Source organism: Hypanus sabinus, unplaced genomic scaffold (genome assembly GCF_030144855.1).
Source record: "Hypanus sabinus isolate sHypSab1 unplaced genomic scaffold, sHypSab1.hap1 scaffold_279, whole genome shotgun sequence".
Taxonomy (NCBI): domain Eukaryota; kingdom Metazoa; phylum Chordata; class Chondrichthyes; order Myliobatiformes; family Dasyatidae; genus Hypanus; species Hypanus sabinus.
In genome coordinates, this window is record NW_026780928.1 from 294175 (window position 1) to 309479 (window position 15305).

Below are 15305 nucleotides of genomic sequence, written 5' to 3' on the forward strand. Positions count from 1 at the left end.
TTATTCACCATACCTAATATCTGTGCTCTTGAGATTGTCCCCATTAAACACAAAATTATTATAAATAATTAATTTTAGACATACTTATTTAAGACCATATGACATAAGAGCAGAATGAGATAATCGGGCCCATTGAATCAGCTCTGCCATTCAATCACTGATGATCCTTTGTTTTATCTCCTCCTCAACCCCATGAGAAAGTAAGGATACATGGGATCCAAGGAGACATTGCTTTGTGGATCCTGAACTGACTTACCCCAAGAAGGCAAAATGTGCTTGGAGACGGGTCATATTCTGCATGGAGGCCAGAGTCCAGTGTTGTGCCTCAGGGATCTATTCTGGGACCCCAACTCTTCGAGATTTTTATAAATGACTGAGACGAGGTAATTTAATGAGATGAGGCATTAATAAGATGCAAAACTGGGCTGAGAAATGGTAGATGAAGTTCAACCCAGATAAGTGTGGCCTGGTTCATTTTGGTAGGTCAAATATGATGGCAGAATGTAGAGTTAATGCCTAGACTCTTGGCAGTGAGGAGGATCAGAGGGATCTTGGGGTCCCAGGCCCAAATTTTCTTTAAATAACTATTTATGGTTCTTAGTAATTGTTCCATCCAAATAAGTAAGTTTATTTCTTACAATTTTAAAAGGAAGGTTAGTATTAATTGATACTAAATGATTCAATAGAAAAAGTTCACTCTTATCCTGAATACTGACTAAAACAGGAGACAAAAGAATGTACGATAGCTAATAAAGTCTCAACATTAGGAATATAAAGCAAAAGGTCATCGGCATAATGCAAAATTTCTAAGGTAAGGACATGTTCGGCACAGCTTTGTAGGCTGGAGGGCCTGTATTGTGCAGTAGTTCCGTGTTTCTATGTTTCTATCATATCTGTTTCCTCAACATTTCATGTCCCTCCACCAATATTCCTAATATCTGCAAACCTGGCAGGAAAACCATCTATTCCTTCATCTAAGTCATTATATACAGCATAAAAATAAGTGGCCCCATAGGAACCCTGCGGATCACCACTAGCCACTGGCAGCCAACCAGAACAGGATCCATTTATTCCCACTCGCTGCCTCCTACCAATCAGCCAATGTACTACCCATGTTAGTAACATTCTTGTAATATCATGGGCTCTTAATTAAATACGCAGCCTTCTGTGTGGCACTTGTGTCAAAGGACTTCTTAACGCCCAGATATACAAAATACACTGCATCCCCTTTATCTATCCTACTGGCATTCTCATCAAATTATCGCAAAAGGTACATATTTTTAGCCAGATGGTGGTGGAATTATGGAATTCGTTGCCACATACAGTGTGGAGGCCCAATCATTGATGGTGCTTAAGGAGGAGATTGATAGGTATCTAATTAGTCAGTGTATCAAAGGATATGGGGAAAAAGTCGGAAATTGGATCTAGATGGGAGAATAGTTCAGTTCATGGTGGAGTGGCAGAGCAGACTCAATGGGTCGAATGGCCTACTTCTGCACCTTTACCTTGCTTGAAATGTAATATGAATTATTAATAGAGTAAACGAATAGACTATAACAGAGACAGTACTTAGCTCATGACGAATTAATGTTGTCACAAATAAAATGACTATGAATCACTGATTATTTCTCCTTGGCATAATTTATAATTATTTAATCATTTATGGTTAAATATTGCTATATTTCTACACAATTCCTGCTTAGTATGAATGTAACGAGACCCAATTTCCTTCGGGATCAATAAAGTATGTCGTTCAGTCTGTCTGTCTGATTGAAGTTTCTGGCAGACTGAATAACTTCCGATGGATCATTGTTGGGAGTGGTCGTTCCATTTGGGCAGCTCGCCAACTACAACACAAGTTCAGAAATATTCATTTGTTACTGAAAGCATAGTACCTTAAAACCTGGAATACAACAAATGATTAATATTGAATAGGATAAAAAAAACCTGACACATAAAGGTTTGCAACAAGAGGAAGTGGATTATGATGAATGTTAAATTGTGCCAATGCTTGAAATAAGGGATGGCAATAAATAAAGGGCTGCAAGAAGACCACAAACATGTCATCAGGTTTGAAGGACCATGTGCCTCAATGACCCTGAGTTCTATGTTGTCTGGAGTCAGGGCCTTCTGCTTTAGCTCTTGGTAGTATCAGCCATACCTAACAGGTCAATAAGTAGAGGACAGGCGAAGAGATGTCCATGGGTCCTGCCCGTTCAGGGTTTCAGTTCAGCAATAAAAATTCAGACTGGTAAATCAAAACTGGTGTGGAAAAGCAATAAAGAATAATTCTACATCTGAGTGTAACTGTATTCCTGAGTCTCCACATGAAATGCATACTAGAAAGTAGAGAAAACTAAGTGGAAGTACTGACATGATGAAGGAAGCCCGGGACACAACCAGAGAGGAAGACCTTTATTGCTGCCAAAAACACCGGTAGTGTAATGGGCAGAAAATATAAATAGAACAGTTGCATTTGACTTTCAGCATTGTTCATTTTCGAATTATGATAATTCAGAACTTGTAGTAGGATGCAGAAAATTTAATTCCTTTACTGCACAGAAGAAAGAGACATCTGGAGTTTACTCCAATGTCGTGGTGAACATCCTCTTATCATCAGTCGTGTGCTCTGAATCATGCACCAGGAAATGCTGCTTGATATTTGCCACACACACATACTCCTTGCAGAAATAAAAATCTTATTTCTGGAGCTGTATTTCCTCAGTGTCAGCTTGGCTTACAATTTAGACTGGATACAACTATTGTATTATACAATATTAATTAAAGTTCATAATGTGCTCCTTTGTTGCCTTTACATAGATCTAGTTTTATCAAGAGAACAGAAACATTCCCCGATATGTGACACAGCAGACTCTGCTTAGCTAATATTATAGACTGATTACTTTTGTTGAAAGTTATCAATATACGTTATCAAATGACAATTTTAATTAAATTACAAAGCACTTCAAATCACTTCAACAGGACTGACGATTTGGTATTCACTTAATGAGTGACATGTCAACAGAAACATTGAGAAAGTTTGTAGTATGATACCAAAGCAAAACGGATTATTGTGTAATGTGGGCATTGATTGCAAATTGATTGGAACTCATTGTCCTGTAATTCTGTTTGAGGCATCATGGTCGTGGAATTATGGAATTCGTTGCCACATGCAGTGTGGAGGCCCAATAATTTAGGGTGTTTAAGGAGGAGATTGATGGGAATCTAATTAGTCAGGGTATCAAGGAATATGGGGAAAATGTCGGAAATTGGAGATGGGAGAATACTTAAGCTCATGGTGAAGTGGCGGAGCGGACTCAAGGGGCCGAATGGCCTACTTCTGCTCCTTTATCTTGTCTTGTCTTGACATGTGAATTATTATTATAGTAAATGAATAGTCAGAAACAGTGCTTAGCTGATAACGAATTAATGTTGTCACGAATAAAATGACTTTGAATCACTGATTACTTCCACTTGGCATAATTTATTATTATTTAATTATTTATGGTTTTATATTTCTATATTTCTACGTGGGCTTTTCCGCCGGCTTTCACTATTACGCTGTTACAGGAGTTCTAGCCATTCTTCTGGTGCGTCTCAAGGAGCTGTTCCCCAGACCCTCTTTTATCCCCACTCAAAGGGTCTCAGATGTCACTCAGGGTGGAATGATGCCATCCCCTAACCTGCCCACGTTGCCAGAGGGCTTCCATGAAGCAGAGTACTCAATACACAATTCAGCCTCCAAGAAACAATGACCTTTTCCGTGGCTTTGTATCGCTGGGGGCCAGGACATTCCAAACTTCTCTCACTCATTTCCTGGGTCTCCTACCCTGACTTAATAGCGATCTTGCAATTCTCAAAAAGGAAGAGGGAGAAAACAGAGAACTATCGACCTGTTAGCCTGACATCGGTGGTGGGAAAGATGCTGGAGTGCATTATTAAGGATGAAATTGTGGCATGACTAGATAGCAGTGATAGGATTGGCCCGATCCAGCATGGATTTACCAAGGGTAAATCATGCTTGACTAATCTGTTGGAGTTTTTCCAGGAAGTAACCAGGAAGTTAGACGGGGGAGATCCAGTGGATGTAGTGTACCTTGATTTTCAGAAGGCATTTGATAAGGTCCCACATAGGTGATTGGTGGGTAAAATCAAAGCTCATGGCATCGGGGGGAAGGCATTGACATGGATAGAACACTTGTTGGCAGATAGAAAGCAAAGGGTAGGTGTGAATGGGTGTTTCTCGGAATGGCAGGTGGTGACTAGTGGGGTGCCACAGGGCTCGGAATTGGGACCACAGCTGTTTACAACTTACGTTATTGATTTGGATGAAGGCATAAAAAATAACATCAGCAAATTTGCTGATGATACTAAGCTGGGTGGCAGTACGACGTGATGAGGATGCTGGGAGAATTCAGGGTGACTTAGATAGGCTGGGTGAGTGGGCAGATACTTGGCAGATGGCGTTTAATGTGAATAAGTGTGAGGTTATCCACTTTGGGAGTAAGAACAGGAAGGTAGATTATTATCTGAACGGTTTAGAGTTGGGTAAGGGAGCAATACAAAGAGATCTCGGAGTCCTTGTTCATCAGTCACTGAAAGTGAATGAGCAAGTGCAGCAGGCAGTGAAGAAGGCTATTGGAATGTTGGCCTTTATTGCAAAGGGAATTGAGTACAAGTGCAAGGAAATCCTCTTGGATTTGTACAGAGCCCTGGTGAGACCTCACCTGGAGTATTTTGTACAGTTTTGGTCTTCAGGGTTAAGGAAGGTCATCCTGGCTGTAGAGGAAGTGCAGCGTAGATTCACGAGGTTAATTCCTGGGGTGTCTGGACTGTCTTACGCAGGAAGGTTAGAGAGACTGGGCTTGTACACGCTGGAATTAAGGAGATTGAGAGGGGATCTGATTGAAGCATGTAAGATTATTAAGAGATTGGACTAGATAGAGGCAGGAAATATGTTCCAGATGCTGGGAGAGTCCAGTACCAGAGGGCTTGGTTTGGGAATAAGGGGTAGGTCATTTAGGACAGAGTTAAGGAAAGGCTTCTTCTCCCAGAGAGTTGTGGGGGTCTGGAAGGCACTGCCTTGGAAGATAGTGGAGGCCAATTCTCTGGATGCTTTCAAGAAGGAGCTAGATAGGTATCATGGATAAGGGAATCAAGAGATATGGGGACAAAGCAGGAACAGGGTATTGATAGTAATTGATCAGCCATGATCTCAAAATGGCGGTGCAGGCTTGTAGGGCCGAATGGTCTACTTCTGCACCTATTGTCTATTGTCACAGGCGTAACACTGACATGATGAAGGAAGCACTGATCACAGCCAGAGAAGGAAGACCTTTATTGCTGCCAAAAAAAACAGTAGTGTAATGGGCAGAAAATATAAATACAACCGTTGCACATGAACTTTTAGCATTGTTCATTTTCGAATTATGATAACTCAGAACTTGTAGTAGGTTGCAGCAAATTGAAGTCCTTTACTACACAGGAGAATGAGACATCTAGAGTTTACTCCAGTGTCATGGTGAACATCCTCTTATCATCAGTCGATGCTCTGAAGCATGTACCAGGAAATGTTGATGGATCTGTGCCACACACACACATGCAGAAATAAAAATTATATTACTGGAGCTGTATTTCCTCAGCGACAGCTTAGCTTACAATTGAGACTAGATACAATTGGAAAGGACGGTGAGTTGTTTCCTCTGGAGCACCAGAGCCTGTGTGGAATTCCGATGAAGGTTTATAAGTTTAAAAGAGGCATAGATAGAGTAGACAGGGAGTATCTGATTCCCGGGGTTGAAATGTCAAATACCAAAGGGCAGGCATTTAAAGTGAGAAGGCGTGTGTTCAAAGGGCATGTGAGGCGTAGGTTTTTTTTTTATTCAGAGAGTGGTGGATCACTGGAATGCACAGTTCTTAATAGATCTTAACAGACCTTTACTTCCAACAAACCACAAGGTCACCTGTTGTTTGGTGGGAATCCGCTTCTCAGACTTTCGTTCATATTTTCCTGTGAATTGACAAGAAACAAAGAATTGTGAATTCAACTTGCTGCTCAGTTATCTCAGACCATTGACTTTCTTGCCCATTGAAGAATTCTTCACCGTGTTTTCCGGAGGTCGGGTTTGAGAATATAGAGTTCGGGTATGAGGACAGATGACACATTATAGTTGAGTGAATGACACACACCAATCCTCATGGAGGGATCAGAAATGCAGTGAGGGAGCCATTTAAAGTTCCTGGGTGCCAGTATGTCCGAGGAACTAACCTGGACCCAACATATTGATACAGCTGTAAAGAAGGTGTGACGGCGGCTATATTTCAATAGGAATTTGAGGAGATTTGGAATGTCAACAAAAATGCTATGCTTTCTTGGAAGCTTGACAAAATTTGAATTATTATCTGAAACATTGACTAATTTCTACAGATGTCTGTTAGAGAGTATATTGACTGGTTTCATCTTGGCCTGATATGGAAGCATCAATGCCATTGTACGGAAAAGCCTGTAATATATACTAAATATGGCCCAGCCCGTCATTGGTGAACCTCACCCACCATTGAACACAGGAAAGTATTCGGCACCAGTTCTCACTATTTAGTTTGACCAGACAGCTCCTCAGAAAGTATTTCCAAAATATTACCCCGTCCACCTCCCACCTCTCTTGTGCATCAATCAAAGTATCTTCTCGATGAATAAACCCTGAAGTATCATGGGAACATTTTCATTGCAACACGATTTTCTATAACTGTCCGTGAGTAACTTCTAGTGGGAAATTGTAATTGACGTTGTTTTCAGTCCTGTTGGGGATGCCTGCCTCAAGTAACATTCATCTATTTTGTATAGTCAAACCAATCTCCCATTCATTACTATTCCAGCCAATTAACTTCTGAAAATATATACTCATGATGGCAAATCGACTTTATTGCGTATGGCATGACTTAAGGAAGAGCTAATGCATAATCTATATTCTGTGTGCTGTCTGTCCCTTCATCTTTGTGATGTTGCTGCATGCAAATTTTCCTTGGTACTAAATCCGTACCTCACTGAACTTATGATAATAAGAATAAACTCAATTTGACTTGGAAAAATTAATTTTTTATTGCATTTCAGTATGTTCATTATATCAAAGAATAGATGTTTGACTTTAAATAAAATGCTGTTTGGAATATTAATGATCTGACACATTTGATTTAGTCAAAGCCCAAAGCATCATTGAGGATCCCTGGCACATATCACCCAATCTCTTTGACCTATAATCATCGGGAAGGAGGCACTGGAGCTTGAGAACTATCACTGCTAGACTGCTTCTTCCATTAGGTTACAAAACCAATGAATGCCCTGCCACTCCCGACCTCTCATCTCAAGACAGTGAGCTCTTTACTGTTAGTTGTTTTTTTTTATGTGCTGCACACTGCATGCATTGTGAATTATATTTTATTCACTTATTTTTGACAGTATTTAGTTTTATGTGCTTTGTGCGATCGATGTTCTGTGGTTGGAGCACGTTGTAGAGGAATGTTGTTTCGTTTGGTTGTATATCTGTAAAGAAAATTGAATTTGATCTTGAGTTCCTGAACCTGTTCATTTTTTGGGATTGCAGGCAATTTCAACAGTGAACAATGTTAAAGAAGTGGAGGTAAGACAATCCCACCTGTTTAGAAAGTCTCTCTGCATTTCTGTTCAATCCGATATCAAGACGTCCGGCCACTTGGGCTTTGGAAAACTCAGTGTTAACAATCAGCAGGAGAAACACCAGGACGACAAGTGTTTTTTGGAAGGCCATTATCTGGGGAAGATATCTCACTTTTGATAGCTCTGGTAAAGAGAAAAGAAGGACATTGAAAGCTGATGGATATTGAAAGACCTAGATAGAGTTGAGGTAGAGATGATGTATTTTGTGGTGGAGGAGTTTGCGACCAGACGGTACAGCTTTGGAGTAGAAGTATGTCCCTTTACAACAGGGATGAGGAGGGATTTCTCGAGCCAGAAGGTGGTGAATCTGTGGAATTGCTTGCCACAGACAGCTGTGAAGCTAAGTAATTGGGGATGTGTAAAGTGGAGATTGATAGATTATTCATTAATATGTTTGTGAAAGGTTCGTGACCAGGGGAAGCAAATGGGGTTAAGAGGGATAATAAATCAGCCAAAATGGAATGGTGGGGCAAACCCGTTGGGTATAAATGGCCTAATTCTGCTTCTATGACTTTTGAAACTACAAATTGAGAGGTAGAATATTTCAGAAAACTGAGAATGCAGGTAAAATGAATACAGACATACTACTATATGACAAGAATGACTTATCGTTGGATAGCTGGGACAGTAAATCAGATCAGTTTTAAAGGCAATACTGTATTTTTGTAGTTTAAGTTGTGTGTGTTCAACAATAGGCTATAGTATATCTGTGCTGAATTCAGTTCCCACATATTGTCTTGTACAATCAGATTCCTGTCACTGAAGGTAATAGATTATCTGCAGAAGTACAGACTCTAGTAGCCTTGAAGACTACTTTAGAACACCCTTCAATTGCAGATTGAATAATATTAAAATTACTAATCTCTTCTTTAATCACAGAGAGTATGAATTTAGATTCCATTCAGTATGAGCTGCAAGTTCCTATACTGCTGCCTTTGCTGAGCTGATTGTTTTCCATTTCCCTAATGTTGTTTTCATGCTGAGTTCGTAAAAGTGTCAAGTGTGACCAGGTGCTATAGAATGGGTTCAAGGTCCAATCTTGTGAACAGTTCAAATTCTAGGATGCTATTTCAATGCAGCTCTGAAGCAATCCAGGCAGAGAAGTTAAAGCCTTTTGAGTGATTTCCATGTACCTTGGAAAAGATGGGCAAGTTCTCCCTGGTGTTCAGTCCTTGTCCTTTCTATCAGTGTCATTATCAAACACATTGTCGTAACATTGCTGCATGAGTGAGATTTGTTGCTGTGTTTCCAATTTATCAGAAACTCTACTTCTAAAATACCTCAATGACAGAGAAATGGTTCCGGAAAGCCCAAGCAGAGCATAATACATTCAGTGGCCACTTTATTATGGACACCCGTACATCCCATTACACTTGTTAGTGCCGATATCTCATCATCCAAAATTTTCGATGTAACTTAATGCATAAAAGCATGCAGGAATGGTCAAGAGATTCATTTGTTGTTGAGACCAAACATCAGCATAGGAGAGAAATGAGATCTTCGTGACCTTGACCATGGATTGATCACTTGTGCCAGGCAGGGTGGTTTGAGAATCTCAGAACCCTCAGCGACTTTCATGTACAAGAGATTCCAGCGTTTAAAGATAAGTCATCTGATCTTTGGCAGTTCTATGGGTGAAAATATTTATTTCTGTGATATTTCAGACTGTTTAAGGTGACAGAAAGGTGCTATTAACTCAAATTACCACATGTTAAATCAATGGTGTGCAGAAGAACATCTCATGAACATGGAATGTCGAAACTAATTTAACGTCATTGCTGCTTGTGTAGTTTAGGAGCCAACATGTTTAATGATATTGTGAGAGATTTAAAATTCTAATTGGAATCTTTACCTTGGGTTTAGAAATAGCAAGTTGTAAATTGCAAAGGATTTAACCAACAGCTACAAAGTAACAGTCAAACATGTCAGTTTGCTATGAAAATGCTTTGAGAACATAGAACAATGAAGAGTACAGCACAACACCAGGCCATTTGGGCCACATTGCTGTGATGAACTAGCTATAAAACAAATCAAAAACACCCAAACACTAATCCTTCCTGCCTATACCATGTCCATACCCTCCATCTTGCTGCAATCCTCTATCAGATCACCCCTCAGTTTTTGGAGCTCCAGTGGAAACAACATTTTATTACGCCTCCTGTGATAGCACACACCCTCTAAATGAAGCAGCATCCTGGTAAACATATTCTTCACCCTCTCCAAAGCCTCCACATCCTTCCAAGTGCGGGGTGACCAGAACTGTATGCAGTCATCCAGATGTGGCCCAACGAGAGTCTTACAAAGTAGGAACATGACTATTGAACTAAATTATTCGAATAATAAATGCAAGCATGTTGTAAGCCTATTTCTAAACAACATACCAACTTGTGTAGCTACTTACAACTAGCAATGAACTAGGATGCCATGATCTCTCTGCTCAGCAACACCAAAGGACCTTGCCCATAACAGTGTTCTGTCTTGCATTTGCCTTACTGAGGTGCAATTCGTCACATTTATCTGGGTCAATTTCCATTTGCCATTTCCCAGCCTATATCTGCAATTGATCTAAATTTTGCTAAATTTATTGCCAGTTCTCCACACTATCCACAGCTCCAGCAATTGTTTCATCATCTGCCAATTTACCAATGAAGCCATCTCCATTTAATGCTTGACAATAATAATTTCAGAAAGACTCAGAAAACTCAGATTTACCTGTAACGAAGAAATCGAAGTTGCTTTCGTTGACCTGCTGTATCAGATTTCGGTGGTTGTCCCCTATATATTGTGATTCAGGGAGGGGAGAAACCTCAAATGGAGTATTTTGCAATTGCGCAAATATTTGGATAAACATGTTTGTGAAGAGTAATCAATGCACTGTGACTATGAACAAACAGTTCATATCTTAGTGTTTACAAATGGGGATCTTATATACTCACTGTGCCTGGAGATGAAATCCACATATTTACAAAATCAAAGTGAACACTCTTACTGTTAGGAGAAGTAAGAACCAAGATGCACTGATACCACATCCGTAGCATGGACTCTCAAATTGCACCGTCCACTGCAATCTTGGTAAGCAACCAATAATTTCTTATCTTTTTCCTTCCTGTGTTCCTCAGGAGTAGAGTGACATTTGTGATTTCCCGGTCTCGGGGAACAATTCCTGACTAAGTATTCTTGCACTATGAATGCCTCTACAATCGCTTCAGCCTCTTTTTGCGAATCTGTGGTGTCTTGTCCATCCACCGTCAGGATTTACAACTCTCCAAGCAATTTCTCCTTATTAAAAGGACTATACTCGATGCCGCCCAGGCTTCAATTTCTGGCATGCTCTTCATGTCGGAAAACATTGGACACTGACACAAAGTACGTGTACAGTTCTCTGCCGTTTCAGTGTATCTGACAACTTCTCCAGTGTCATTCCCCAGAGGTCCAATATCCATTCTACACTTTCTTTTACTGTTTATACATCTGTAAAAGTACTCTTTGTATCTTCTTTAATATTCACAAAAAGAATTAGGTTTAATATCACTGCTATATGTCTTGAAATTTGTTATGCTCGAGAAGTACATCGTAATACATTATAATAAAACCAGTAAATCACAGTTAGATTTCTATAAAAATAGTATAAAAAAGTTAAATAAGTTAGAAATCCGATGTCAGATGGGAAGAGGCTGTCGCTGAACCATTGAGTGTGTGCCTTCAGGCTCCTGTACCTCCTCCATGATGGTAGAAATGGGAAGAAGGCATGTCCTGGGTGGTGGCGGTCCCTCATGATGGATGCTGCCTTTTAGAGGCAGCGCTCGTCAGTGATGTCATGGATGCTATTATTTCATCCATACTTTTCCTTAATTCTATTGTAATTATTCAGCACATTATTCTACACCTTCTGCATTATTAATGTTTTACCTTATCCTACCTCATTACACTGTGTAACGATATGATTTGATTTGTCTCAAGGGTACACATGCAAAAACATTCACTATTGCGGTACCTATGGCAATAATAAAAACATTCCAATTCCAATCTGTTGAACCGACTTCCCTGCTATTTAGTGAAATACTGTCCACAGCCCTAGTTATGTGATTTGTCAGGACTTCAGACCTAACATGTTTCAGCTGGAACCTGTCCAATCAAATCATCTCCATCCTTCCCCAATAGTGGAAGCAAAGTACCATGAATCTAAGCATTCTTCTCTTCCTCCAGCCAGTCCTCCTGTCACCCGGAGCCATTGGATCGTCTTGACTTAAGGAGGGACAGCTGTCGCCTAATAGGGGACAGGTGTTTATAAGGGACTCGCGGACTGAGCCTGGGTGTGGGTTGTCCTACTCCGAAGCCGGTTTTACCCGATCTGTACCTGGGCTGCCGGCTCTGAATTCTGCTCTTTCCCTGGTTGCCGGCCTGCTCGGAATCCTGTTTTGCCCTGGTTGCCGGCCTCTTCTGCATCTGTTCTGTCCGGTTGGACTTGTTCCACTGCTTCTCTCGTGTGCGCTGGTCCCGCTGTTCCGCCTTAGTCGCCTTGCCTGCGCTGTCACGCTGTCGGTTGCCCTTCCCAATAAACCGGTGTATCACGGTAGCCCTACTGCTCTCCCTGGACCCAGCTTTCTTCTGATTCCTTGCCTCCCTCGGGCAGGCCTGGCTGGACTGCCGCTGCCGGGTGGGGATTCTGCCCTTTCCACCCATTGCTCACTAAGGGTTGTGCCCCGCACCTGCCCAGGTGTCCGCTCCTTGCAGATGCCTCCGTGTTTTTAGCCTGGGAGGTGGCCCTGCCCGGGGTCCATGCGGCCCGCCACGAGCTCTGGGATCCTCCTGCCCTATCACGAAATCGGGGATCCAGCCCCGCCTGCATAAACCCCTGCATGCCATGGCATCCCCATCCTGTCCTACCCCTAGTACTTCAGTGCCTGCGTTCTGCATTTGGGTCCAATCCTGTCCCCGTCCTGACAAGCTCCTGGAGACTTGATACTATCAAAAGGCTTGTCAGGAGGCAGATAAGAGTCAGGAGTCTAGATGTAGGGATGAGAGTGATGAAAAACCAGAATGGGTAAGGATGGGATTTCTCTATTAGGTCTCCAGATAGAGTTTGAATAAACAACAGACTTATGATCTGTTATGGCTTCTGTCACATGAAGTGGATGCTTTTCTCTGGGTACTGTAAAACAAATGGAAAGTTAAAAACAGTATATTCCATGAATGGATTTTTACGTACTCGTGACATGACAGTGGTACCCTTGTCACTTGACAGGGGTTGAAGCTGTACTGGACTTGATGTAATGGTCTTGTGATGGTGAAATGACGTCAGTTTCCCGCCAGTAGAGATCATGTGACAGTTTTTTTTTAACTGGTTATAAAAGGAAGACTCCACCCTGTGAGGAGGGACAGCTCGAGGCTGGATTTGTCAAGTTGATTTCATGCCACTGCGTGATTTAATGGGATGACGCAGTTTAGCTGAAGGGTGAAGTTTTATCAAATGCCAAAAGTTTAAAAGATCATTGCCAGCAGGTTCTTGAAATACTGCAAGTTCCGAAATCAGTGGAGAGTGAAGATCGAAGATCGAGGAGGATCTACTTCGACGGTGAAACGGGTTCGACCTTATTTAATCCTTATTCGAAAGGATTTCGTGGACTGTTCACGTGTTAATCTCTGCGGGAAAGCAGGAGATTGAGGACAGTGTGATAAAGGAAAGTTCAGTGCCTTTAAGCCGTTCCGTTTTGTAAATTCGTCGTGGGAGAAGTTCGACATCGGGTATCGAAGTGAAGCGACGTGAAAGAAAATTTAAATAGTCTTATAAAGTCTCTCCTTTTAGCTGAACTGTGAGCATATCGAACTTTTGGCAATACTACTTTAAAGAACTGTTTTTGCAATATCGCTTTAAGAACTGTTTGAGCTGCCGCACAGCAGCTGTTTCCGGTTACGTTAGTGTTTGTTTACTTTTGGGGGGTTTGTTTTCTGTGTTTAATAAACGTGTTATTTGTTATACAGAACCCCTTGCCGAACTCATATATTCATTGTTGCCGGAATACGTAACAGGATGACATCATCTTTTCTGTCAATGCAGAATCATCTCACCCACTTCCACGTAGCAAATCAGTGGTCAGCACTTTACACCACTTAATATCTTTGAATCCAAACCCCAGCTCCTGAAGGGAAAAAGGTAGGTCATCAGGCATCGTGAATAAATTATTGAGATTTATTTCTCGTCAGCTGAGGAATACTATGTTACCCTGCAGACTTTGTATGAATTGAACGAGCTGGTCTTTGTGCAATAGATGTCAAGTCTGATCTCTAATTGCGACTAATACGTATCTGTGGAGGGAAATCCCCATAAATGGACAACTGTAAATCCTGCATCGGACTCAGCTCCACCATAGACTTTCCATAGAGTCCAAAAAGAGAGAGTGACATTCCACAGTTACAGAAATCTAAAAAAGATGGTGGTTTAGCTTTACCCAATTTTAGATTTTACTATTGGGCGAATAATATTCGGAATTTATTATACTGGAAATTAGACTTAGAGTGCCCACAGTGGGTAAATTTAGAATGTACTGATACACAAGGATATTCTCTATTTTCAGTTCTTGGTTCTTCACTCCCTGTTGATTTAGTTAAACTTAATAAGATATCTAACCGTATTGTCAAACATGGTGTTCTTTGTCTTACATCCACATCAGGTTTAAAAATGTTACTGGTGTTTATCTGCTGCACCTATATTTCCAGTACGCTCATCGCTACCCTTTCAGTGACAGATCTGAATGCCACTCGTATTGACCCAGACATTTACATTCGGACCTAAAATATCCTCTTCTACACCTCACCAATTGTTCACTTACATCGAAACAGTGCATCGTATTCCAATATATTTTCTGTGCAGTCATAAAAAGTACAAATCGATCAATGTATATTTCACCCTTTGTGTGTTCTACTGGTGCCTGTCGACCATGTGGCCTTGCTTATCTTGTTGCTGCTCAGTTCTGTTATTCAGCTGATGGAAGACTGACGTATCATAGAGGGAGAAAGATGAACTTAGAGAAATGGAGACTGCAAGAACTGCTTCTGTTCCCAGCCATTCTCCATGACAACAAGAATTCTGGACTGGCTGGTTGACAGGACACGCTCAAGGAACAAAGACAGAATGAATGTTAACAACGTTTGAGGGCAGCATTAGTGAAATAACGAAGTTGAATTTGTTCAGGTCTCGTACCACACATCCGCCAATCTCTTTGACACCCACAATCTTTAGGAATGAAATGCTGGAGCATCAGGTCTACGACTGCCAGACTGGGTAAAAGCTTCTTCCCTCAGGCTGAGAACCTAATAAATATCCTCGCACCACCAAGGTCTCATCACGAGCAATGTGAGCTGTTTATTGTTTACTGTTTACTCTTTACAATTCACCCGTGCTGCCCACTGCATGTATTGTGAATTTTATTTTAGCCATTTATTTGTGATAATGGTGTGTTTTATGTGCTGTGCTTTGTGAGTATATGTTTTCTGAGTGCACCATGGTTTGGAGGAACATTTCTTTATTTGGTTGTCTGTACTTGAACTTGAGTTACTGAACCTGTTGAGCTAGTCTATTTGTCGGTGTAGGTTAACAATGCACAAATTACAG

General features: G+C 41.1%; 2 long non-coding RNA genes across 2 annotated transcripts in view; one reads left to right on the top strand and one right to left on the bottom strand.

The window, feature by feature from the left end:
* Positions 1-15305, top strand: part of LOC132388221 (uncharacterized) — a 270004-nt gene that overhangs the window by 4169 nt on the left and 250530 nt on the right. The window lies entirely within an intron of this gene.
* On the bottom strand, positions 1834-7704 carry LOC132388220 (uncharacterized). The gene is made up of 3 exons (XR_009510183.1): positions 7653-7704; positions 5936-6010; positions 1834-1847 (listed from the first exon to the last, which is right to left on the bottom strand). It is a non-coding gene; the product is annotated as an uncharacterized LOC132388220 (long non-coding RNA).